The sequence below is a fragment of the Fundulus heteroclitus genome, chromosome 2 (genome assembly GCF_011125445.2).
Source record: "Fundulus heteroclitus isolate FHET01 chromosome 2, MU-UCD_Fhet_4.1, whole genome shotgun sequence".
Classification (NCBI taxonomy): domain Eukaryota; kingdom Metazoa; phylum Chordata; class Actinopteri; order Cyprinodontiformes; family Fundulidae; genus Fundulus; species Fundulus heteroclitus.
The window spans coordinates 6,816,376-6,840,616 of NC_046362.1; the positions used below are offsets into that span (position 1 = coordinate 6,816,376).

The 24,241-nt window shown below is 40.4% G+C and overlaps 1 protein-coding gene across 8 annotated transcripts in view; it reads right to left on the minus strand.

Annotated features, from left to right (window-relative positions):
• LOC105926254 (transcription factor SOX-6) overlaps positions 1-24,241 on the minus strand; it is a 173,809-nt gene that overhangs the window by 69,900 nt on the left and 79,668 nt on the right. The window lies entirely within an intron of this gene.

A 24,241-nucleotide genomic window follows, 5' to 3' on the forward strand; every position in this document is an offset into this window, starting at 1 on the left:
ATCCTCAAAAAAGATGGCAAAAAATAAAATAAACCTCCACGTGAAAACCTGAGAGAAGCAAAGGAAGAACACAGCAGACAATGTGGAACAAAGGAAAGTCGGATCAATGAAGCCAGCAAACACAAGATATTGTTTTTGGTGTCTGCAAGGACTTGTTAAATTCCAGAATCTCCTCCAGCTTCTTTTAAAAAAAACATTAAAAAAAAGCAGCAGCCATCCAGCTGACTGATATGACAATGTGTGTATTATACAGAGATGGGCTCTTATTTGTGGCTGTGTTCTTTTCTCACATTGTGTCTCACAGCCTCGGGATCACAGACGGCAGAGACACGTGGTCGTACGTGGTCATGGGATCCATAAGGTCCTGTTTGTTCAACAGGAGTCCTGCTGTGAACTTCACTCAGACAATGGGAACTTTTTTGATTTATCCCCAGAGAGGCCAGCAAAGACTGAGAGGCTGATCCGAACTCACACAATCAGCAGCATCTTTGTGTGGCGAGATTAGAAAGAAGAAGATGCCCGTTGTTCGGCTATAGTGATGAAACGTAAGTTTGATTGTTTTATGCCTAGAAAAGATGTTCACTTTTTAAATGGGATTCATCATCAAAAGGCTGTGACTTTCTAAAAATCAGATTTATTGTTACAAACCAGTACTGAGAGTCAAAATCAGAGGCACATACACCGCTTCTATCATAATCCTATTAAAGCAACTCCGCTGACTGGCTGCTGACATCCCATCTACCTAGACTGGATATCGTCCATGAGGCAGAAAATGAGGCTGAATTTTCTTCCCTCATGTCCTAAGGCAGTCAGAGCCTTGCCCAAATGTTAATGGATTTTATTGAGATTTACCAACATGCAGTGGGATAAGCAGGATCTATGGTTGTACAGCCACCTTTCAAATCTTTTTGGGTGTCTCTCTACCAGCATTGCATCTGGATACAGCAGTCTATGCCCAGAGCATGACGCTGCAACCACCATGTTTGAGCTAGCGTCCAATAATCTTATTAAATATAATTGACTGCCACACATGGCATTTCACATGCAGCCCAAAAGGCGTCGACCTCATCTGCTCAGAGCACATGTTTGCTGTGTGCCCCGTTTGGCTCTAGGCAAAGTGCAAACTGGACCCCTCATGGCTTTCTTTCAACAATGGCTTTCTTGTCGCCACTCTTCCATCCGCCTAACTGTCGGCCCATCGACGGATTCAGACGGCACTCTTTGAGACGCCCAACACTTGAAATAGTGTTTTACAATCTAACCTTTCTCTAATGATCTCCACAGCCACCTGTCTGCTGTGGTCATCGGTTTTCATGTCGGCGGCGGTTCACTGACGCTCTCTAACAAACCTCTAGGGGCTTTCAGCGGGTTTCATACTGAGATTCAACAAGAAGCAGGCATATTCTAGTTTAAGGGAAAACGTCTGACCCCCGTTATCTCATTTAGGAGGGTCAGACTAAATGTGGTGGAACACAAATGCAACCCACATTTTGCTTAAATAAATGATTAGCACTGTGGAACATGTAAGTGGCAGCATCATACTGAGGGGATCCTTTTCATCAACAGGGACAGGGAGGTGGGAAGACGGAAGGAGCTAAATGCAGAACAATAAAAAAAGGGAGAAAAACCGTTGGATCATTTCCCCACCGCTTCATAATTACGCGCTCGCTTACGTCGGTCTGTCGCATGAAATCTAAGAACGCAGATGTTTGTAGGTGTAACGAAAAACAAAATGCGGGAGAGAATTCAACGGGTGTGAATACTATTGCAAGGCCCTGTACGACAAGAGCTCCCTGCGTGTCGAGCTGCTTGACACACTTCTTCAGCCTGTGAGTTTGTGTGCAAACAGCGGTTTTCATGCCAGCGTACGCGCCACAGATGGTGTCAGAGCCACGCAGGGCTCCGTGCCAAAGCCTCAGCAACCCGTGGATGTCAAACACACACACACACACACACACAAACACACACACACACGAAAAAACAGACATTCTTGGGCTCTGTGCGGAAAACATGCCCCTGAGGGCTTGCCTGATTTAGAATGGTTAACTCAGACAATAGCTCATTTGTGGTGCCTTCATCCTGACAAAAGGCGCTATAGGCACTCATAACGGCACATGGTCCATTGTGAATGGCTTAATGTCGAGTTTGTATGTACGGGCTCACTGTGCGGTCATGGGATGCCTTCCTCCAGCCGAGCATAACTTCCTCATTGAGCTCATTAAAAGCTGTTTACAGTGGGATTATGATTGCTGTAAATAAGCTAATGCAGGGGTCCGCATTAGAAGGGGGTCAACGTAAACGAAGAGGGGAGCGAGCTGCTTATTATTGCCGAGAAACAGTGTGTAGGCTGCAGGTATTACTGCTGGTGATTTCCCATGTCCCCAAAAACATGGAAGATTTTCAGAAAAGAGACCACCCCCGCTGTAAAGTGAAGCAATCAATACAACCCCGATGATGCTTGTGGAGATTTATCAGACAGGTTACCCCGCTAAACTGTACATCTTTGGTTCAAATGCATTTTTTTTTTTTGAGTCACTGTCAGGGAATGCAATGGGACAGAATCGGGAAAGATTTGTTTCCCCATTGCAAGACCGAAAGACGCCAGCATGCATTTTTTATAATAGGCCTCCCATCGCACAAAATCTCAGAGCGCAATTTATGAGAGCTTTTAGATGGGGAAACAGCAACCTGTAACTCTCAGACGCATCTGCATAAGTCAACGGTGTGTACGCCGGCGCACAATTTACTCCCCTCACACCGATAAACAACCCCAACAAGGGGACAGTGGGAGAGGGTTGGGGGGGGGGGGGGGCACAGGATGCTGGAAGAAGCAGAAGAGGTAAATGAAAGAGTGATGAGACGGAGATGTTTTACCCTAGATGGCTCTCTTATCTGTTGATGCGAACGGGTCACGGTTCAAGTAGTGTTTAGATTGGGGGGGAATTCCACGCCGTCTGTACGCAGACGCCCCTATCAGGCAGAGGAGAAACGCTGGAGATGGACGGCTCAGGAAAAAAATGTAAAGTGCAGTACAAATTAAATTGTTTTTAATATTGCTATGATTATAATAATACTAACACTACTACTACCAATAATAATAATAATAATAATAATAATAATAATAATAATAATAATCATCATCATCATCATCATCATCATCATCATCATCATTATTATTATTATTATTATTATTATTATTATTATTATTATTATTATGAGGTAAGAGATGGAAAGTGGATGTGGAATAGGGATGTGCGGGTATAACATTTTACCATGAGAATCCTGAGTAAAATTAGCCCAGTATCACTTTATCAAGCTATTAACACAGCAGCTTAAAGCAAAAAAAATATATGTAAAATGAACTGGGCTTGTTTAAAACAGAAAATCAACAATTATTCCAACAGCTGTTTAAATGATATAATTTATTATCACTGTGATCCCATTGCATTGGGTGTTTTCCGCCTGTTTTCACATGCCCTGTCCTTTCATTGCAGGCAAACGACGTGAAGGAGCTGCTTTCCTATGAGAGTCAGGGCATTAAACAAGAAATGCTGCCTCTGGCATGACAGCAGTCAGGAAGAGAAATCTACAGTAAAAACGATACTAAGCAAAGTCTGGGAACTTTGGGACAACGCTGTTGTTTGTGCAATTGTTTTGTCATTAGTTTAACTTTAATGCATAAATCTAGGTTAAAAATATAGAATGACAACCTGTTGAGCTTAGTAAAAGTTTTCAAGTGCCTATTGCACAGAACATAATACCTTCTCAGCATTCTAGTCTTTATAGAGCAATACTGAGTTTAAATGAGATGTTATTAGCTTGTTTATCTTTCAGACTAGCTGCTTGTCTGCTGTAGTTTTGAAACAGCCTCAATAAGTGACCTTTAGTTTCAGCACAATGATTATTTATTTTGCTTGAAACTCGGAAATGTTTCCAATCAGGCGAATATCTCTTACTCTTACGCCAAAAGAAAAGTACTGCAGCCTTGTTGGAGCCAGCTGATCGGCAGTGTGCAGCAACAGGTCGTGGATGGGCAGGGTCATGCCCGAGAAATATCCATAAGAATAATAACATATGATACCAGTAACAGAACTCATGCCTGACACTGGAGAGACATGCAATGAGCAGCAAAAGTGGAACAAAAGTAAATTATTCTGGGTTTTAAGATGCCAGTTATAATTCATCAGCTTTCTGACTCAAATCTATCTTATAAGACCTTGTGCTCAGGACATAGTAGTATTGTTGCACATCTATCATTACAACTTTAACTTGCATGTTGGGAAGAAGTAACAAATCATTTAAAAAAAAAAAGCCATATGGTTTGTGTTAGAGTGCATACAGTGTAACCTCAGGGTTTGAAACCTGAATGTACTGAAGTGGATTAAATTGACTGAATCTGGGCTGAATTGGTGGGATTTCTTCTGTCTGACCTTAAGTAGAAGTTCCAGGGTTTCATGGTTTCACAGTACGCAAGCTTTTAAAATAAAATTAAACTAACAGTTTGGGGGGGGGGGGGTGATGTGAGGGACCTTTCTTTCAGACAGCAAACTGGCGGTGTGGAGCAACAAGTGGAGGAGGGGCAGAGCTGGGTTACTCTGTGCTCCATTCTGTTAAGGTTACTCCTGTTTTTCTTCATCTTAAAAGGACTTAATACCTTTAGGGACAGTATCTCAGAAAAGTTGAGCAGTTTTAAGATCACAAACTCTGCCTAAATAACATTTATTCTATTCAGCTGTAGAAATGTTTGACCATTTTAATGAATATTATACTTTTTGAAATAAAGTGTCACTGTGTTGACATGTGACCCATTTCTGCTTTTTAACTCCGTGGTTTCTAACTCAGAGGTCAGCATCAGCAGCTACTTCGGTGCGAGGGAAGACAAAGGTTGTTGAAGGGATATGTGACGCCGCAGAGACGTACTAAATCAGAGCCGAAACTGCAAAGTATTTTCGGTACGCCTCGTTTCATCACTCGTCCGTCCCCGCTCCGACCTGCCAACATGCAGCGTTCTGGATATTAAACACGTGCCACAGGCAACCCTCCTGTCCAGTTCAGCAGTCCCAAACAACCGCTGCCAATAAACACACAATCTGCCGCAGGCCTCGTCTGAAAACAGACTCCCTTTCTTTCCTCTTTTATTCTCTCGCTTTGATTTTAAACGTTTTTTTTTTTTTTTTTAAACAAAAACTCCCTAATATCTGTGTTTCAAGACTACCAGAGGTCAGGCCTGTTGTTTCTCATTTGTTATTTAATTAATTTAGATCGGGACAGGGTGTGTTGCATTTAAAGATACTTTAGCCTACTTCAGGCTGTCAGATAGGTTCTGATTAAATGATTTCTTGAACCTGAAAGCTCAGGTAGTAATAACCCCTGCCTGGGGCAAGTCAAACTGAACCCAGAAAAATGCTGGGTTTAGAAAAATTCATGATTTAACAAGGGTGATTACTTTTTCACATGGATCCTAGTTGGTTTGGAAAACATTATTCAGCTTTTTGTATGTATTTAAGATATTTTTGTTTAATCACTAAATTTCACAAAAAACAAGCAATCTCTGGAGGGGGGGTTAAAGACTTCTCTTAGCAATATATTTTTTATTTTCTTAAAGTAAAAAAAAAACTAAAATCACAATTTTCGCACACTATGCATTTTTGGTATAAACTCATTACCTTCAGCTCACATTCTTTATTGTTCTCCCTCGGCTGTCCCTGCCATACGGTATGTTTACATCTCGTACCTTATTAAACCGTGGCACAGCTCGGGAGTCTGCCGTCAAACGCCAAAGTAAAGAGAAAAAACATTAATCTGAGAAATGACTTAATGCTAAAAATAACAAAAGGCCTCATGTTTTAGTGGCTGTTCACAGAACACGCCCAGAAAAGAAACAAGAAAAATGTCTCTGTGTCTTCACCTCGCCACTGAGTGCCAGTAAATGGAAGCTGACAGCTACACTTTGCACGTCCAAATTTATGTCAGGCCCTGTGACTTCAGCAGCAGACCCCACAGCATCATGATGCAGAGAGGGAGAGAGACAAAGAGAGCGAAAAAGAAAGAAGGAGAGAAAGAAAGAAAGAAAGAAAGAAAGAAAGAAAGAAAGAAAGAAAGAAAGAAAGAAAGAAAGAAAGAAAGAAAGAAAGAAAGAAAGAAAGAAAGAAAGAAAGAAAGAAACTTGCAAAAGTGCAACAGACGTCAATGTATTTAATGGGGATCTTATGTAGTATACAAAGTTACGCATGATTTTTTTTAATGGAAGCAAAAAAAAATACAAATACTTTCTAATTTGTTATGAAATAAAAAAAAGATTGTAATATTAACTTGTATTCAATCCCTTTCACTCTAACACAAATACAATGCAGTGGACCCAAAACCATCAAAAGTAACCTAATTAGTATCCAGTTTGTTTTGACCGGTATATAACTCTGCACATCTTGCTTAAAACACATTTCGAAACATGGTGGTGGTGGCAGCATCATGGTATGGGGATGCTTTTCTTCCCCAGTGACAGGGAACCTGATCAGAAGAAAAAGAAACTTGCATTTCAAAATGATGCCCTGCTTTAAACTGGTGTACTGAAAAAAATCCAAGTAGAAAACAGTGACGGTTGCAGTGGTGCACAAAGTGAGCCCGAAATGTGAAGAAAAGAAAAAAAAAATCATCAAGGTGCGTGAACATTTTTGCATGAAAACTGTCTTAGAAATAAAAAGAAGACAGTGAGGCAGGCATTCAAAAAGCAGATAGATGGGAACATCGAGGGGAGGGTGGAGCTAGAGCAAACGGATAGAGAGAAGAACAGAGAGAGAGAGAGAGAGAGAGCAGCTGTCCTAACAGCTGGCCCACAGGATTGATGTCTCCGTGAAATAAAACTCAACATATGTCCAAACATGAGGAGACGGGCCAGCCAGGAGGAGGACAGGGGACGACATGCACAGCAACACACAGACACACACACACACACACACACACACACACACACACACACCGTACACTGATTAAAGAATACCACTACACTGCTGAGACATTTAATTGAACAGAGGGGGTACATAACACCCACACACACACACACAGACATGCAGCCACACACACACACGTGAATTCAGCCGTGCTGTAAAACCATTACGCTGCAGAGCGCTTCGCTGGTGTCTGTTTCACAAACACTATTTTCATCTGTCAGACGACACCCAGGGTCTCCTGTCACAGAACATGGCCTGAGAAAGCGCGTGGCCCTGCTGACGTGGGATGAGATGATGGAGGGGGGGGGGGGGGTGCAACCCTACGTTATCCCTTCACCCGCCTGCACCAAATGGTTTCCTTTGGCTGTACAGGTCAAACATGAACAAGGCACAAACATCATGTTCATGTTGAGTGTGATATGATCTTAGCAATAATAAAGATCATATTTTAGGGGTTTTGACAAATCTATAGAATTGAGGGCGATATTATATTAGGGAACACTGAAGTGGGATTAGTTGGCGCATGTAGTGTTTTAATAAAGGAAATTTACATGCTGATAAATATTAAAATGTATTAAAAGCTGTCTTATATTTTATTGCAGCCAAAACTTAATTAATAAACATATTCATTATAAGCTATAATTTAAGTTAGGTATGATTCACATTAACTTCACTCCACCTGTGCTAGAGTAAAGTCATCTCTCTGAACAATGTACCCCTTTCAGCAAGGCGGAGCACCTGTGATTTTATCCCTGAAATAAAAGTTTAATCAATTTTAGGATTTTTTTTTTTTTTTTTTAAGTTAGCCGGGGTTGTGTGTTCCTGTCCCTAGCCCTGTGCACATGACAATGTTTTTTTTTTAGCATTTCTCATGATTCCTGTACACCACAATGCCGTACGATTTAAAAACATGTTCCAGAGAGGAAGGATTCAAAAACATCCCGGTCTCCTGTTGTCATGTTCACAGGAAAAAAAAAAAACTAGGGGTTGCCTATGTTGTGCATCGCTGGCACATGCGCAGTATGACTGCGATCAGTAGAAATGAATGCCCACAGCATAACGGGTGCCGACCAGTTTATAACCACAGTGGTGGTTTTATAATTCAGTCACCTGAAGCAACAGTTCCACCTCGTCGTCTGTCCATATGAACGTTCGAGCGCCTGTCATTCTAGAAGTTTATTTAGTGGCGGTGCCGTTTTAAGCAGGGAGTGTTTCCACGCACGCGCGGTTTCAAAGAACATACCGTCTACTCCTGGCATGGCAGAGACATTACGTAGCTTTAGTGTTTCTACCAGTGTGTTGTGTACGGAGATCGTAATTAGAACACTGTCATGTAGATGAGTTAACAGAAACAGAAAACCAATCCTGTTTTTATTGACTGCTGTTGTGTGCATAGGGCCTGTTTTTAGAGGAGGTGGAGGGGAGTGGGGAGGTCTTAATTAGCTGTGTGTTTATAAATTGACAACAAGATATGATTGGTTAAGGTATTTAATACAAAGAATTCTTATTGTTTTAGGCCAAAACATATATGTTGTAAAGTAGTTGTTATAGGCTGTTATCAAAATGAAGAGACAGCAACATCAGGGGGCCATCCATGTTAGAATAAAGCTGTCCCTTTGTATAATTAACTCCCTGACAGCCCAGAAGTACTTCATTGAGACAGAGTCTGCTGAAGGCATCAGTTTGAAACTCTGCAGTGGAATAAGACTCTGCTAAAAAACGCTGACAGCTCATCCTGCTGCACAGATGCAGCGGTCAGTCCTGGCCTGCACAACAGGCAGTGATAAACTCACGGCACCTTAACATCAGAAAAGTACAGTACAAAGCAAAGGATCTGCTTACAGAGGTGCAGATTCCAAAGATGAAATTTCCATATGAAATAAAACAAGACCTTTGACTACTAATTAATCTCCTGACTGTGTTTTCCTGGAAAGAAATTAGGCATCATCTCCACCTAATCCCATCAGGCCAGAGGTGGAGAACAATAAAGACTCGGCTGAGTCAGCTGCTGAGCTGCAACCGATCGTAGGGTATGTTCTACTTGAGTTGAAGTGAATAAAAGTGTTAAAAGTTAAACATCTTTTTAATGGTTTGCAACAGAGCTTAAAGAACCTCTTGTCCAACAACACAATACAATTAACCTCACATTGCCCCCAATGAGAAGACGAAAGAACAATGGGGCTTGTATAAAGAAATACCCTGTCTGTTTCTCTTTTCCTTTAGATCCATGTCATATTTATTAAAGATAATAACATTTTTATTTTAAAAATGTTTTTTAAGTCTATAACACCAGACAAATGTTTTGCGAAACAACTGTTTCTTAGACCTCTATCTCAGTAGCAAAATGTTGTGTACTTTTTCAAGATCTCTGAGTTGAGCAAAGTAATTTTATATATTCTTCACAAATATGCAAAATGCATAAAAATGAAAAAGTCATTTTAGTTAGGAAATATTTCTGACAGCCTATTACATATTAAATATGTAACGTATTAAACAACACACAAAAATGAGAAACTAGGCAAAAACTGTTTAAAACAATTTTTAAAGCACTCCGATTAAAGGTTTCATTTTAAAAATCTGATATTTTGACAAATGTGTCTTGCTGGCTTTAAACGGTTGAATGTTAATGTGAAATTTTGCAGCATGTTATACGACTCATAAATAAACAAATAAAATTAAATAAAGGAAAAATGGGGAAAAGAGATATATTATTAGACAAAAAATATGGAACCTGCAATAAATTTATGGGTCGGAGAAAAGCTGACAAAACTTGCATGTGTGGTAAAATATTGCCTCTTTGTCAAACACACACTCTGAAAACACCGGTTCAAGACCCAAGCTTCTGGTTCCACTTTAGGCTTGATACATGAAACCCTGCCTCAGCACACACAGACACACACACACACGGACACAACGAGACATATCTGCACAGACATGCAGACACAGGAAAATGTGTGGTTCTGACACAATAGAAACGTTGTTTTAGGTCCGCCAACACAGGGAGCTGCAGTTGGCCGGACCTGTGATTAGGCAGCGGTGCTTGTGGCGGGGGTCAAGTCTCGGAGGACTGACAGTGCGTCTGGACTGAGTCAATAACTGCTCTAAAGATAACCAAAGAGCTGAAACAAGAATATAGGCAAAGAAAAGACACTCCCTGTATCTTTATCTACCGTTAAATTTAACATTATAAACGGGGACGGTCAACACGAAGCTGAAGAGCACTTTTATGTTCATGTTCATAGATCGGGTTGTCATCAACATAACGACTTCCATAGAAAATGGTATGAAGCAATGCATCACTTTAGAGAAAGTTATTAAAGGCTTTTAAAATTGTATCATGTTGACAAAAATCCCCAAAACTAAGGGCACGGTGTGCAGAAAGTGGCACTATAAAATACTGTTTTTTTTAAGCCTGCAGATGAAGCAATACAGCATTTCATAACTCAGGTCCGTATGGCATGTTTATTTGCACCTATACGACCAAACGCTTCAATTCAGGACACAATTCAGATTTCTGGCAGTTCACAGTTCCTGTCATATTTAAAGGTATACTATGCAACCGGTGTTGATTTTCCAGCGATTCTCCCCCCAGAGGGTGAAAGTAAAAGTGCACTGTCATAAAGATGCTCAGCTGTTCTGGTTTCTCCGTCAAGCCAGGCGCGGTTGTTTTGAGCTTACAGCAGACAGGCGAACGCAACGAAAAGTCGAAAAAACGGCAGTACAAACAATGACTAACACAGTGAAGGTATGAACATCAAGCTTCCCGCAGCGCTATCTTGGCGAGGCGGCCACGGTAGTGTCTCGCCAACATAAAAAAATAAATAAATAAATAAATAAATAATAATAATAATAATAATAATAATAAAACTCGATATGCTTGCATGTTTATTTGAGGTTAACACGCGGTTCTTTGTTGCTTTTGCGCGTGCATATAGTGAATGGCAGGGCAAAACACATGGAGTTCTCGCCGTAAAGCAAGACCGACTCTCGCGGTCTTGCACGAGACTTCTGAGCCTGGGGGTGCGGGCTGAGTGCTCTTGCAATTGCAAGTGCGGTATTTCCCCCACAGACCACCAGGGCGGCCGAGAAAACCTTTGTTCGACCTGAAATGACTCATTTAATCATCCAAAACGGTATGGAACACATTAATTAACTGAAAAATGTTGCATAGTATGCCTTTAAAACAAAAATTAAAATACTAAATCACTTATTTGTCTCTTCAAACATTTTACCAGGCTGTGGCATACACAAAGAAATCTTTGACTGTTCCTTTACACATAGGCTCTGTAGATAATTCAGAATCCTGGCTCCCCTGTCATGCTCTATCCTCTTCAGTTTACCACACAGGTTCTCTGTCAGATTTAGGTCTGGAGAATGAGATGGCTATAACGTTGTCTCTAGTTAACCCTTTCTATGTTGTTTTGGCCATGTGTCAATCAGAGTTTCATTTAAAATCTCCAAGTTGATTGGTAATGACTCTAACAAAGTTCCAAGTGTCTCTGAAAGGGAACCAGGCCCAGATCATGACAGGTCCTCCACCAAACTTAGCAGTGAGCACGACTTGCTTTATCCCCAATATTTGTCCTTTGCATCACTCCAAACCAACCTGACGTGTCTGTCACATGATAGCTAAATTTTAGTCTCATCTGGCCAAAGCAAACTACGCTTGTTTACATTTGTGATAGTAGGACAGAAGCTTTTTCTGGCATCACTCTCAAACAACCAGTCGGCATCCAGATAGTATCTAATGTTTTTATGGGCACTAGGGAAGCCCAAGATGCCACTTTTTTGATCCAGTTCTCTAACAGTGAACCACTTTTACTGTCCTGCCCACTGGGTGATGTGGCAAGGTCCAAGTTGTTTAAAATCCCTGATCTGATGTTTGCAGGTTTAGACAAGTACCAATTTCCTTGTAGCCATTATCTGACTTATAAACAAATGGGCCTTGAATGTTTGTTCCGTTGTCTCTCCCTTGTTGAACAGTGGCAAATAGAAAGTTGCCTGTCACAGGAAAATAAAAATTCCAAAAGAAAATAGGTTCTTAGAAACTCTGATCAACTTATAGAAAATTGAGTACACATAAAAATGCTTTGAGTATAGTTATTTAAAAGAATCTGTTAAGGGTACCAATATTGTGCCTCCAGTGATCGATTTTCATAACCGATTGTCTTTCCACAATTTCTCCACACAAAATAACTGTACAGAAATTAAAAGTTTTAGTTTCAAGATCTGTCATGCGAGTTCATGCTGCTGAAATATAAATTTAATTTATTAAAACAAAAATAATAAACAACTGTAACTGGCACTGCACACAGACCCATAACCAATGCTCAGAAAGCTTGCTCCAAGTTAAACTCAATATTAGCCCGGGCCTTAAGGGAGATAATATAACTTCATTTTATTTACATGGTCAATTTGCTGTAAAAGACGCTTCAAATATGGATTATAAAGGGAGATTCTGAGTGAGCTGCCGAGTGAATATAGATTGATATAAAATAAAACAATTTCAAGTTTTAGATTCACACATGCGATCATCCAACCATTTGCTTTTTGCTAAATGAATTGAGTTTCTTAAAAAAAAACCTGTAAAATGCTGTTAAGGTCTCATCTTACCAGTTAGATATGATTTCTATCAGCTGTAAAGCTCTCAACTAAACTCCTCATCTTTATAGAGCCATGCGAGACCCACTCTTTGCCTTAACCATACTCTTGACCGTGACCTCGCAGGTTTTTTTTTCTTCCCCTTTTCTCATTATTGCTGCATTAATTTGGCTTTCACCAAATTATGGAGCAATTTAGACTTTAACTAATATCCTCGCTGGAAAGAAAAAAAGAAAAACAGAACTTGATAAAATCACGATTTAATCTGATTCTATTGGAGGCAGTACAAAGCTGTTCCAACAAACCACATTACACGCTCCTGCACCATATGCTCGCTGGCCTGCAGCCAAACGGAGCACCAGAGGTCTACCCCACCGACTGCGCAGTCGAGACCCACAGGCTGTGGGTGATCATTAGTTCGGAAAGCCCTATCAATTACATTTTGATAGATTGATAGCAATTCCAGAGAGTCCAGGTGGAGAGTGCCAGTTAGCAGAGAGGTTGAGAGCTGCGTACACAAGTGAAATTGGAATGTAATTTTTTTTTTTTTTGTGGAGGATAGAGCATCTCTGCTCCAACTCCTAATATGCTATCAACCAGAAATCTGGCACATAAGGACTCATTTTAGGACTTTTATTATAAAAATGTGCATGCACAACACACGCACACACTAACAAAAGCTCTACCTCCAAACAATCACAGCTCAAGCTGCCAATCCCATAGAAGAAGGCAAACATAGTGCCAGAGCCAAGGCTTTGTTAATTACCCAATGAGATTACAACTTGGGGTTGGCTGTACTTGCTGTTAAGCTGTCATCGCAACTCCATGTCTCTCACACACACACACACACACACACACACACACACACACACACAGAGATTGGGCATACAGAGGGAATGCAAGGCTCAAGGTGCCTGCAGAGGGTCCACTTTAGGTCATGAACTGGAGCTTAGCTGGGTGAAGAAACTCTGCAGATGATTTAATCTGCAAACAGTGTTGGTGACAGCTACTAGCAGCCTGCTGCGCTCCAAACAGGTGATAAGATCTGGTTTTGTTCAAATGATTTTTTTTATGTTCATTTTAAATTTACTGTGCCTTGCAAAAATATGTATCACCCACACCCTTTTTTTTTTTTTTTTTGCATTTTAAGTTAAAATCACACACTTCAGTTTATTATAGTGGTATTTTGTGTGATGAACCAACAGAAGGCATCAATTAACGGTGAAGTACGAGGCAAACTGTGCACATTTAGCTCTTTCTATCTTCCCATCAATGCTAAACAGCTTCCCTGTCCCTTCTAAATAAAAACGTCCCCCATGGCATAATCCTGCCGCCGCCATGTTTTACTGTGTGGAAGGCATTTTTAAGCGATTTCTGAAGTTTTTATCTGTACTCGATTATTTTTCGGAGTACCAGACTTAATGGGACTGAATACAAATTCACGCCACACATTTTAGATTTGTCAGAATTCGTTTTAAAGCTATACAATATATTTCTGCCATTTCACAACTGTGCAAAACTTTGTTCTGGTGTGATAAACTACAGTGGAGTCTGCAAAATTTGCAATGCACACATTCCCATAAACGATTCTATTTATTCATGCCTCTGGCAGTTTTAGGTTTAATGTAATCATTTAATTTTACCAGCATGTTTTTTTCTGACTGGAAGTAATATTTATGTTTTGGAGTGGCTGGAGTCTTGACTGGAACCTGATGGAGTATCTGGGCAGGGAGCTAAAGATTAGAGCGATGACAAAGAGGTCTTCCAGCCCCAGAGACTTGGAGTACATCACCAAAGACAAACTGTCAAAACACCAGTGGATACATGCAAAACGCTGATCAGCAATTTTAAGAAGGCTTTGATAGCTGTCGTTCCAATAAAGATTTTTTTTACTCCATTAATCACTGGGAAGCATCTAAATAATTTTCCAAATGCCACTTTTAAATAAAGAGTTAAAAAAACAAAACCGACTCCTTTCACATTGTTTACTGTGTTTGGAAAGATTTCGCTCTCATTTCCTGTCAGAAACAATGTTCTTGGTTGAACAAAATTCAATTTATGAAGAATTTTTAGCTTAATGTTAGCATAACTTTCAGATTTGTAAAGAGCATGACAAACATCCTGACAGCAGAACGTTTCAACTGAGCAGTGGATCTCTGCAGCTCCTCCAGAGTATCATGAGCTTCTTGGTTGCCTCTCTCTGATAAATTCTCTTTTTACCTGGTCTGCTAGGTTAGGTTTGCCGTGGTGTGATCGTCTTTCCTCTGTCACATGTTGGACTGAAAGGTGCTCTCCTCACTTTTATTCCTGATCTGCCATCAGTGTTCCCTGGTCTCTGTGGTGCTGTTCCTTTACTAACAAACAATGACGTTTGTGGTTGTAATAGAAAAAATTATGAAAGGTTCAGTGGGTGTGAACACTTTCTTTGGCCCTGTAAGATTTCTTTTGGGATTTGCAGTCTAAGTGTTCTCACGAATTATACGTTTTCCTCACCCATACCGTGCAGAGCAGGTCATACGGTACGTACCACAGCCTGAGTGGCGGCAGCAGCAGATATGTTGAAACAAGCTTTCAACAGTCTGGAAGGACAAAGCAAGACCTGGTGGAAGGCCTTTTATTGTGTCAGAGAAATATGGTCAGAGGTAGGCTTGGCCTCGCTCTGACCCCTTCACCCAGCTGGAGAAGCCATTATATGGGTGAATGGGTGCCCAGCTTTGGCCTGGCCAAGACTTGAGACACAGAGCAGGCTCCTCTGAACTGCCGACCGGACTGCAAAGGCTTAAACAAACAGCGGCCGCACGGGGATACGCAAGAGGCCTCCGTAATGTATGGCTGTGACGAATACGTTTGTCTGAATGAGAAAATGGATCTGTGCATACAGAGCTCCTCACAATTGGTATAGATGTGTAAAAATGCTTTAAAATAAATCAAACATTTTACTTTGGTAGCTATGGCATTATCTTGCAAAAATTAAATGTGTAAAAATGTAACTTTAAAGTCAAGTTCCTTAATTCTGCGGAAGAACAAAAATATGAATTATGCTGACCTTTCCTAAACAAAACCCAAATTGCCACAAATATGGGTATCCCTAGCGTTAAGCGCTGTTGAATTTTATCCTTTAAACTGACCAACATGTCAACAATCTTTTCATTAGTAATCAACGACTTCCTATTCCCCGGAGATATAAATATAACATGACACAGATGCCCATTCCTCTAAGCCATTCTTCAAAATGGGAAAGACAAACAAATATCTGTGTTGACTTTCAAAAATCAAATGGAGGGCAAAGTAAAAGCCAGACGATTTGTCCCAATCTTGATTCAGGGCAATAATTCAAAAGTTTAAAGAGCGGAACTATGACAAGAGTACAAAGATTACTTTCCAACCACACACGGTGAGTAGGATGGTATGCAAAGTGAAGAAAATCTCCAAACCTCAGTGTTACAGTACGGCAGCAAAGAAAGGCTAGTAGAGATCATTATCTCCAACATCACAAGCATCAGATGCCATCTAGATACCGACCAGTTATTTGGGAGCGATGTCAGGAAAAAAAAAAATAAAGAAAAAAAATTATATTATATATATATATATATATATATATATATATATATATATATATATATATATATATATATATATATATATATATATATATATATATATAGACAGAGAGAGAGAGAATAATGAGTTCTCTAGTGTGAGATTATACAACAGCAATAAGAAATGTATTATTTAAAGTCTTTTTACATGGGTTAACAATTAGTGGGAAGGGTGCTGTATTTACGTCACATTAGCGTTTATTGATAGAAAACAGGAGAGGATCATTAAAGCTCTAACTTTGTTTGAAATCCAGTTCTCAAGGTCGGCTCTGAATATCTGGGTTTAAACATCACCTTCTGCATTATTTTTAAGAATAAAACCATGGTGCTTTTGTTATGTTGGAGCTGCAAAGCAAACAAACTGGCTGCTTTCAACTGAGGTTTTTTTTATTCAACTATCGCTGCATTTTAAATGCATCTATGGGGTTTTTATTTTCTTTTTTCCCAAGAAGGCTTTCTCATTGCAAAGCCAAGCGAAGCAGAACACATGGAAAAAAAATATTTTTTTTTACACAATATCAGGAATCTTACATCTTATTTTTATTCAACTTTTTTAAAGCAGAGAAATCAGATCATCTGGGCTGAAAAGATAACAGGAGGGGGTTCGTACTTTATACTTAACGCTTAATTATAAGGCATTACAAGTTCAAGCTCCCACACGAATGAATCAATCGAGACAGTCATGATGACTTATGAAAAAAGAGCTGGGTTTGTTCGATCCTAAAAGCGCCATCATGATAACCACTAATCCCAGAATGGATGCTGTGCTTTTTTTTTTGCCTGTTTCCATATGATGGGAGGGGCCCTTCACGAATGCGAGGCTCTTGAAGGAGTGACTAAGAGCGGTGTTTTTGTTTCCAAACTGTAAAACATTTAACAGCTAAAGGAGTATGAATCAAACCTAAATGTGGTGAAATAAATCTGATTTCAGAAATGACGCCTATTCTTCTGTTTAGACAACCGACGTAGCAGAGAGCGTTTGTCTGGCAGCCAGCAACTACAGTAAATTCCCTTCGGTCAAGGTTCAGTGCTGTTGTCTAAAACAAACAGAAACATTGTCATTCTTGAATTTCTGTCAAGCAGAAGAAAAGTTGCCTACTTGTATGACAGAGACAAACCCTCTGTTTATAGTATACTTTGAGAAAGTTAAGCATCTCGGCTGCATACCCCCAATCTACTTTTATAGGGATCCTATGTGATAGACCAACACTCGTGTTCATTTACCGTCTGAACTGAAGAAAACATTGGCACCACATTATGCTTCCACCTCCCTGTCTTAAGTCGAGTGACCCTGCATTTACTCCAACCAGCCTCCCTGTCCCTGTTGGAAGAGAGGTATCCCTATGGCATAATGAGTCCACCACCGTACCACCAAGTCTTTTTTCAGGTTTTCTATGGGATTACTCTGTGACACTCCATTGACCTTTCCATCAACCAACTTCCCTGAAAAGACTTATACAACTTTATTTGTCATTCGGTATGCACAAAGTGCGTACAGAACGAAATTTCGTTTCGTACAGCTTTTGTAAATCGCAGTAGAAGTTAAATCACAGTTTTAGGTGCGGCAGAGATTTAGAAGTAAACAGTAGATTTTAAATATACAGTATACAAACAATTGAAATGTAACAAAAAAAGAGACATTATTTATGTACAGATTGGATTGTGCAAGGGCATTTGTGCATGAATGCATTTATTTGTGCAATTTTAAGACCAGGAGTCCGATAGCATTTGTAATGCTATATGAGCTGCAATGATGCAAAAATGTGCAAAAAATGCAAATGTTGTGCAGAGTTTGTGGGTTGTAGTTTAGCAGTTCAGCAGCAGTTTAACAGTCTGATGGCAAAAATAGCATCCCCCGTAGCATGATGCTACCACCACCGTGTCTCACTTTAGGGACACGGGCCCATGGTGGTCAAGGAGTTTGTTTTATGTCTCATTAGAACAGAGCCACTGTTTGCTGTGTTTAAAGTATGCTGGCAGCATACTTTAAACAGGGTATTTTATAGCTTTTTTCAACAATGACTTTCATTTTGCCACTCTTCCAAAAAAAAAAAAAAAAAAAAAAAGTTAGGCTTGTGGAGTGCCAAGATAACACATATCTTCTTGGCTGATTTTCCCACTTAAGCTGCAGAGTTAACTGAGCCCTTTGGTTGTTTCCTATCCAGTGAATGCTTGGAAGAGCAGCCAGGTCTTGACTTTCAGTTGTGTCATGCCTGATGTTTCTGCTCTGCTCCTTGGTCTTCATGAAGCTGTTTGTTCACAATTGTTCTCTAGCAAACCTCGGAGGCCCTCACAGAACAGGTAGATTTACACAGACCTAAATTACATGCATGTGGACAAACTGACAAATTAGGTCTCGTCTGAAGGCAACTGGATGCACTGGAATCTGTGATGGGGTGTCACACCAAAAGGGGGCCTATTAAAAATGTACCCCATACTTATCAGACTTTTATTTATGAAGAATCTGAAAGCTGTTATATTCTTTCCACGTCCCTATAATGCACTACTCTGTGTTGGCCTATCACATAAAATCTCAATAAAATGCCTTAAGGTTGATGGTGGTAGCAAGATAAAAAATTTAAAAACTCAATGGGTGTGAATACTTTTGCAAGACGATGCAGGTATTTGACAGAGCTGAGAAATCTGCTCAGCACTTGCCCCAGTGCAGCTGCAGTGGAGCCCCGTCTCATTTGCAAATGAAACGAACTGTACAGTGATTCCGCCGTGCTCTGGTGTAAGCGGGGATTAGTCTGATTTTAAGTGTTTGCCAGGCGCCGGCGCTGCGTTAGGCACACTAGACGGCTGACTAAGTTGGCATCGAGGCCGGCTGCCCGTGCCAGGCCCCGTTAGCGGCAGGTCGCCTCTGTGGAGGAGCAACAATGCGGATGATCATAATTCGCTCATCAAACCCGGGGGGAGCCTGATTGCACACTTCAGCGGGTATGAAGTTTGTCGGCTGGAATCCCAAGAAGAGACTCGACTCGACATCCTGTTAGATGGGTCCGGTTTTTTTTTCCTACCGTTTGCTCTTGACTGCTAAGAGGGAACCGATGATGTCCGCCTATTGTTTGGCTTCATTTTGTTTGTCACTATCAGCGTTTTGTTTCTAATCCCTTCGACTCCTTAAATTTGCTCAGACAATGACGGAGATTTCTGCTCCGCAGAGAGCCTTGCATCAGTATGCATTTTGTGCTGAAACCAGTCGAACAAGTGCTAAGTGCTTTAACAGCGCAGGGAAAGGCTTTTGTGCGCCAGCGCGCGACGGTGCCTAAACCTCCGTGCGACGCGGCCACGACTCAACATAAATACAAAATTGTCAAGAAAGCCCTTTTGGCTCGCATGTTGTGAAAGTCAAGGCGAAAGGGAGGCGATTCAGCAACCAGCTGTGTGGTAACACAACTACCTGACACCATCTTAAAGAGTTCTTGATAAAGCTTTTAAAGGCCGACGCTGCGCTTGTTCAAAGAAAAAGAGAAAAAAAATCTTCCATATCTTAGAGCGAGGCCATGTCTATTCATTAGAACTGTCACGGGCACTAAGGGTTCCTCTGAGTAGCAGGCTGCTAACAGCATGCTGACAGGGGTTAAGCGACATGTTCTGCTGCTACGCTCCGGGCTGCGGCGCGCGCCGAGCTCAGCCCGCTGCCGCTTAATAGACACAGAGCGCTCCTCTGTCTGAATGTACAGTAAATAGAACCCGGGAGAGACGAGTCGCACGCCGTCCGCGTCTCGTCGGCGTTTTTGTGTTCATGCGCCGACAAATAATTCCGATGGCTCTCCAAATGCATTCGCAACAAAAGCTGCGAGTGGAACCGCCGAAGCATCAGAGGAAGACTGAAAGGCAAATGATGGTTTTATTCAGGACTGCGTACAGTCCCCATTCACCGGGGCGGCCTTGCACTCCTGTGTGTTTTTAACAAATTAAAAAACAAATGGAGGGAGATCGCGAAACTGCAACACCTCCCTGCTGCCGGCACAACAGACGCTTTAATTTAGGATGCGAGCGAGGTCGCGTGTGGGAGAGACATTCCATAAAATAAAAAAAAGGTTGCTTAAGACGAAGGGTGGAAGAATGGAGCAGGAAGTCTCTCCACAGGTGAAAAAGGAAAAAAAAAAATATCCAGACGGCAGCGATGATTGGGGGGGGAGATGCAATTAAATGATGCAGTAGCCTATTCAAAAAAAAAAAAAAAAAAACTAACAGAAAAATAGGCTTCAGGCTTGAATACTTATCAGCGGTGAAAGCAACAGAAGGAGAGCTCACTTAATGAATGGATCACCTCGAAGCTCATTAGGCGAGGACTGGAGTACAGTTTGACGACGCGCGCTCAAGGATCCCAGCAGCCCGTACGAACACTTTACGAGGCCCCCAGTCAAACGCGCTGACGCGGTGCGACGAGGCCGGCCCGGCGACGCCGAACGCGCTTCTCTTGTTTGATTCTGCCTAAGTGTTCGCCCCTCGTTGTTTACTCTGGGATAGCAGGTACGTTAATTAGCAAACAGATAAAAGCTGAGCAGGAAAATTGAATCGTTTGTTGTTCTTGGATGAAATACTTCCAAATGTATGAATAGAAGAGGAAAATTAGAGCTGCACTCATCAGGATTGTCCTTGCTGGTACTTATTTCCAGGTGTTCTCTCCAAAGCCTGAGGTGCCAATTTTGACTGGTTAAGATTTTCTTTTTTCCCCAAAGAACAATGATGCATAAAATATTAAAACAATTGCCAATTGTTCTCGGACCGGGATAATAGTTTTGAGTCCAACATAAAATCAAGGAATTACAAGATCATCTACATTCAGCCACATTTTCTGTCCCTAATTTGATTTTGACTAAACTTGGATTGACTTGCCGATTAGTGATCAGAGCTTTATTCATGCATGTCTTGACAAAACATTTAAGGCTGATCATTCATTCTCTAAACCAACAGGATGTGTCGTTTTATTGAAGCAAACTGAAGCCACAGGAGGGGGAAAATATCCATTTGTGTGCAAGTATTTGTGAGAGGCCTGGTTATCACAGATAATTCAGTTCAGATAAAAAGTGACTCATTGTATTCAAAGGGTTCAAATGGGCCAACAGGAGATTCTAATCTAGCAATAACCTTGAGTTAAAAAGAGACCTTGAGTGTCACTGTGTTCAAGCAAAACATTTCAAACTAAAATTTAGGTCATGATCCAAATATTTTAAAAACAGAAAAGAAAGATTTTCCATTGCTGCTATAATATTATGATATATTGATTGTTATTAGTATACATTTATCAGTACCATTCAGTTATTGTTTTTTTCTTTATTATTCTGATACATAGAGGCTTTAGCAAAAAACAGAAAAACACCCACATAATTTAGTAGTTATTTTCACATGCTTTTTTCTATAATTCTTTTAAAGTAATAGTTACAGAGATAGCAGTTAATAACATAATATAAATAACCCTTGAGGTCTTTATTTACTGTAAATCCAGATTTGTTTTTCCTTTTAGCTGAAACTGATAGCTAGTCCAAGACAAGCCAAGCTCAAAGTGGACTATCTTAAAACAACTTCAATCATAAAATAGTCAAAGTGGTTTATACCAGCACTAGCATATAAACCGCTCATCATCATGTTTTATTAGACAGTTGCTTACAGAGAGGAGGATGACTATTTACATGGACCTTCCAGTGTGGAACATGCACCCAGAAAGGAACAGGTAAAGCATTCTGGTTTGCTCTAAGCTTTCAGATGCAGATAAGGTATAAAACGGTCCCTTTTATAAAACAACAACAGTATCTGTGATACTTTATACTTTATTCTTTCTCTCCATCTTGACTCTATATCTCTCTCTGCAGGTGTAGGCGCAGACTCTGAGGATGTTATCTTCACTCTTTTTCCTCTATTCTATTTCTGACAACTTTTCTCCTATTACTCCATTTTGTCTCTTCCTTTTCCCTTTCCATTTCTGTGTCCATTGAACTTGAAATAATCCCAAAATAATATCTAATAAGAGATTATGTTAGCTGGGTAATAAGTCAGGCTATCTGCTCAGCATCAGTCCATTCCAGCTGTAGTTTTAAAACAGTCGTACTCTGACAAGTGTGTCGGCCGGTGCTCTTTCTGTGACCACCCAACACAATGACCACCCGTGTGTTTAATGATTGGAAACCATTGGAAAATTTTACATTTTTCTTTGGCAGGCAGTGAGCAGCAGCAAGTGGGGGGGGGAGGCACAGCCCTGTATTATTCTATGCTCCACACCGCTGGGGAAAACTCCCGTCACTATGCACAAACGGTTACGACAGAAAACATAGCATTTTTTTGCTAAAAGATGTTTAAACTAACAAACTATGAACCAAAAGACACAATTTTTTTTTCTTGCCACTGATTGAAACAAAGGAGGGTTGCTGTGCGTAGTTTTAAACTTATATCACATTAAAAAAAGAGCAGGAAAGGCCAAAACCCTTTTTAAACCCACACAGACGCACACTATTTCCTTCTAAGCCAGTTCCTGTGCGGTAGAGAGCAAAGCTACCTGCCTTTCAACTCAAGACAGCATCCACTGCACTGCGCCTCTGGCTGTCCCATTCTAGCCAACTTTACTGTATCAATAACACAGTAAAACCTCTAAATGAGGGAGATCAAGGGCTCCTCTGATATCATCACGATTACTATCTGCACATAACAGTAAAGAGGGGTGTTAGACCTTTTTAGATCTGGCTCGCTTTGGGGTGGGAAGGGGCAAGCCGAGGCACGCCGGCAGGCCTCGGAGAGGGGAGCAGGAAAGAAAGGGAAACCTGTGTTTTCACAGACTGCAACTGTGATCTGACAGGCGAGGGATAAGCCACTTGTAATTTAAGATGTTCAAAGATCTTCTGAAGAGGAAGGAGAAAGCAAAATAAGCGAGGACGACATGGTTGGACTCACTCTATAAGCAAGGAGAGAGATAGACGGCATTAGAGTGATCTAAAGTGATCTAATCAAAGGCTTTCCAGTTAGTTCAGGGCGATTCTTTTGCTACTAGGGACTCTCAGTGGAGTTATTTTAAACAACAGCTTTTAGGTGTTGTTGTTGTTACAGAATGACAAAATCCTATAGTAACTTTCATTAATTTACCTCAGTATCATATTAGAGAGTAGACTTTGCAGTCAAAACAGTTGCTGATTAGAGCCATATTGTATTAACATTATACATTTAAACTTTATTTATATATGTAATTTGTACTTTTATAAGTAAATGAAATTCTCCAAAGAAAAAAACAATGGATATGATTCACGACTACTGACTGTTTTCTTACTGTGTCCTTTGATTGACTACTATAAAGGAAATCCATATATGCAAATCGACGAGTGACGCCACTTTACCCGTAGAAATTCAGACTACAAGGGATAATTAAAAACAATGCCAAATAGAATAATCGATAAATTAATGACGATTTACATTTTTATGGTTTCAGTCCTGGTAAACAGAAAGTACATGTTTCCACCGGTTATAGTTTTTCAAAGATAATTCAAATAATTATATATAATTATTTAAATCTAGACCTTAGGTGTAAAAACACTACAGAATAATTTTTTATTGAAAAAAATGAACCCACAACAAGAAAATTAGTGTGCGAAAAAGAATAAGTGCGCCCCATAATAGTGATAACACATAACAGGCTTTGGTAATTATAGCACCGTGCTTTATGGACTCACATCTCTATATTACTCAGATCCAACTAATGTGCATAATCATTCCTGAAGTCGTGTGGAGGAACCTGGTCTGTGGATAAAAGTGGCATCTGCTTTTTGTACTTTTAGTTATAATTATTTTAGAACTTGGTAAAGACCAAAAAGAGTATAATGTCTGCATATGAAACATCTTGACATGAACGTGACTAGATCTAGTTATTTGTCCATTCAGACATTTATTTTTAACCGTTTAGGCCAATCAAGGACGTGGGTTAGGGTCTGAAAAGCCCTGAAACTGAAAGAGAAGCAGAGAAGCATGTAACACTAAGGAGAGGGAACTGTTCCCTCTTTTCCTTGATGACAGGGAGATGAAAACCACACACACATTTTCAACAAGCTAAAGACTCACCGTCTTGTTTGACTTGGTCAGCTCCACGAGCTTCTTCTGTTTCAG